The 4051-nt window shown below is 46.7% G+C and overlaps 1 non-coding gene across 1 annotated transcript; it reads right to left on the reverse strand.

Annotated features, from left to right (window-relative positions):
- Nucleotides 1–688: 688 nt before the first annotated feature.
- Trnas-uga (transfer RNA serine (anticodon UGA)) lies at nucleotides 689–763 on the reverse strand. The gene has a single exon. It is a non-coding gene; the product is annotated as a tRNA-Ser (tRNA).
- Nucleotides 764–4051: the final 3288 nt, after the last annotated feature.

The following is a 4051-nucleotide window of genomic DNA, read 5'->3' on the forward strand; positions in this document are numbered from 1 at the left end:
TTAATTAGTGTTATTCGATTATTCGTTTGTCGTTATTAGTTTGCCGTTCGTACGTACGCTCAGATCACATGTGCTCAATTGACGAGACGCTCGAGTTGAGCGAAGAGGACTTCAGAGGAATATCGCTTAACAAATCGTAGCAATGCAACAGAATGGTGTTACCTGGCATTACCTGGAATTATCAGACGATGCAATATCAGGAGCAGAACATGAGCCTCTGAGAATGAGAAATGGAAGAGTGGAGCTGGAAGTAATAGAGGAATTTACTTACCTGGGAAGCAAAATCACAAGGGATCGTAGAAGCCGGATAGAAATTGCGAGCAGAATACAAAAGGCCAAAGTTGCATTTAATCGGAGGAGGAACTTACTCACCAGCAACAACATCAGTCTGAAAATAAGGAAACGTATCATGAAAGGTTTCGTTTGGAGTGTGGCCATATAAGGATGTGAAACTTGGACAATTGGAAGACGGCTAGAGGGCCTGGAAATGTGGTGCCATAGAAGGATGATGAAGATCATCTGGAGAGACAAAGTAACAAATGAAGAGGTGCTTAGAAAAGTACAGGAAACCATATCTCTGTGGAGGCACATCGAAACAAGAAGAGACAAATTTGTAAGGCACAGAATGAGATTTTCACTCTGCAGCGGAGTGTGCGCTGATACGAAACTTCCTGGCAGATTATAGCTGTGTCCCGGACCGAGGCTCGAACTCGGGGCCTTTGCCTTTCACGGGCAAGTGCTCTACCAACTGAGCTACCCAAGCACGACTCACACCCAGTCCTCACAGCTTTACTTCCCCCAGTACCTCGTCTCCTACCTTCCAAACTTTACAGAAGCTCTCCTGCGAATCATGCAGAACTAGCACTCCTGAAAGAAAGGTAAAGGTCCCGAGTTCGAGTCTCGGTCCGGCACACTGTTTTAATCTGCCAGGAAGTTTCATATCAGCGCACACTCCGCTGCAGAGTGAAAATCTCGTTCTGGAAACATCCACCAGCTGTGTCTCCGCAATATCCTTTCTACTACAGATTGAGCCTCAGCGGCAGCAACAGTGTATACAAGTGTATATTTGCAGACTTCAACATCAAGACGTCATAGTTTGTTTGCAGTACCAAACAATGAGGAGGAATATACCATCTTAATGAGTTGCTATCACTCTAACTCTTGGTTGAAAGTTACACTATTAAACAATGTCTGTGACGGACCTGCTTCGGAAGCTGTCTACAACGGTCTATGTCAGTGTCGCCCGGTTTCTGCAAGAAGTTGATATTCGGCTATACGCCACATACTAAGGATCCAAGACAAGAAATTGTCATGTATGGAGTGAGTGTTGAGCGTGCGAATGTACGAAGAGTACCATGAAGTTAAACTGCTATTAACGTAGTTTATATTGCCTATGCTGTAGTTACGATCCTGGCCTCCAAATATGTAGTTACTCACCCTTTGGAGTTAACTCAAAAGAGTAAAAACTTTAAAAAAGTACCCATCAGCTGGAATGGCACCAGGAAATGCTTTGTCTCTGGCCATGTCACAAGCGATGCGAAGTAGGGGGGCAAAGATGCCAAGCTCTATATGCCAGACCGGAAACGCTGTTGTAGACAGAATGCATAGCTCCGCTTAACGCCTGCTATTCAAGCAACTCTGCTAACATTGCTGTGCCGCATGTAGTCGACGTGCCCAGTGGGGATGCACCGCAAGTAGCTTCTACTTATGAGCTGAATACAGTTGGTTATTTTAAGGATTTTTAAAAAATTAGCTAATTAAAGGAGGTTTAAATGTATTGCAAGGCATATTCTATATGAGGTGCAGTTGTTATTAAACCTCTAAAAGACATTTATGAGTTGATAGGGTGGTTGAATTTAAGTACTTGATGACTAAATGCCAAATCCCCCTGTTTACATCTACATGTATATCAATACTGTGCAAGCCACCTAACGGTGTATGTCGGAGGATACTTCTGGTACCAATATCTGATCCCACCTTCCCAGTTCCATTCGGGAATCGGGAGTAGGAATATTGATTGTTGATAAGTCTCTGTACTAGCTCTAACTTATAGATTCTTCTGTTTGCATAATTTCTATAGAATTATGTAGGAGTAAGTAATACGTAGACCGATTTTTCTGGGAAAGTATTGAGCGGACGATTTGGATGGGATTCGGTTAATGTAAAGGGGACATACAATTCAAGGTTTATTTCCCCAAAACAATTAATTAATTGTAATAAATTACACTGTGGCTTACAAATTACAGTGACACAAACAAATCAAGCTGCTTACAAGGCAATAAAAATGTTATATGCCACAGGTGAAGAGAGAAACTTACACTCCTGGAAATGGAAAAAAGAACACATTGACACCGGTGTGTCAGACCCACCATACTTGCTCCGGACACTGCGAGAGGGCTGTACAAGCAATGATCACATGCACGGCACAGCGGACACACCAGGAACCGCGGTGTTGGCCGTCGAATGGCGCTAGCTGCGCAGCATTTGTGCACCGCCGCCGTCAGTGTCAGCCAGTTTGCCGTGGCATACGGAGCTCCATCGCAGTCTTTAACACTGGTAGCATGCCGCGACAGCGTGGACGTGAACCGTATGTGCAGTTGACGGACTTTGAGCGAGGGCGTATAGTGGGCATGCGGGAGGCCGGGTGGACGTACCGCCGAATTGCTCAACACGTGGGGCGTGAGGTCTCCACAGTACATCGATGTTGTCGCCAGTGGTCGGCGGAAGGTGCACGTGCCCGTCGACCTGGGACCGGACCGCAGCGACGCACGGATGCACGCCAAGACCGTAGGATCCTACGCAGTGCCGTAGGGGACCGCACCGCCACTTCCCAGCAAATTAGGGACACTGTTGCTCCTGGGGTATCGGCGAGGACCATTCGCAACCGTCTCCATGAAGCTGGGCTACGGTCCCGCACACCGTTAGGCCGTCTTCCGCTCACGCCCCAACATCGTGCAGCCCGCCTCCAGTGGTGTCGCGACAGGCGTGAATGGAGGGACGAATGGAGACGTGTCGTCTTCAGTGATGAGAGTCGCTTCTGCCTTGGTGCCAATGATGGTCGTATGCGTGTTTGGCGCCGTGCAGGTGAGCGCCACAATCAGGACTGCATACGACCGAGGCACACAGGGCCAACACCCGGCATCATGGTGTGGGGAGCGATCTCCTACACTGGCCGTACACCACTGGTGATCGTCGAGGGGACACTGAATAGTGCACAGTACATCCAAACCGTCATCGAACCCATCGTTCTACCATTCCTAGACCAGCAAGGGAACTTGCTGTTCCAACAGGACAATGCACGTCCGCATGTATCCCGTGCCACCCAACGTGCTCTAGAAGGTGTAAGTCAACTACCCTGGCCAGCAAGATCTCCGGATCTGTCCCCCATTGAGCATGTTTGGGACTGGATGAAGCGTCTGCACGTCCAGCACGAACGCTGGTCCAACTGAGGCGCCAGGTGGAAATGGCATGGCAAGCCGTTCCACAGGACTACATCCAGCATCTCTACGATCGTCTCCATGGGAGAATAGCAGCCTGCATTGCTGCGAAAGGTGGATATACACTGTACTAGTGCCGACATTGTGCATGCTCTGGTGCCTGTGTCTATGTGCCTGTGGTTCTGTCAGTGTGATCATGTGACGTATCTGACCCCAGGAATGTGTCAATAAAGTTTCCCCTTCCTGGGACAATGAATTCACGGTGTTCTTATTTCAATTTCCAGGAGTGTATTTGCGTCGTGTAAATCACTGCCAAACAAACTTGTTTACAATTTGATACATTAACAAATAACCTTTGTGCATTAAACTACATACTTTCACTTAATACAGTTAAATTTTATAATGTGAAGCACAAATATATAAGTTACAATTAAATTTTCCTTCCTATACTTTCTTTAAAAGAGTGATAAAATTTCCAAAAGGTATCTTAATTAAAAATGCCCTAAAACCCTTAACACAACTAGACGTACATGACTAGCTCAAATAGTAAATATATGTACGGCAAAGCCCAACATTTGCTTCCTTACAGAAAGTTTGCTGATGTCAACAGCGCA

The sequence above is a fragment of the Schistocerca cancellata genome, chromosome 10, assembly GCF_023864275.1.
Source record: "Schistocerca cancellata isolate TAMUIC-IGC-003103 chromosome 10, iqSchCanc2.1, whole genome shotgun sequence".
Taxonomy (NCBI): domain Eukaryota; kingdom Metazoa; phylum Arthropoda; class Insecta; order Orthoptera; family Acrididae; genus Schistocerca; species Schistocerca cancellata.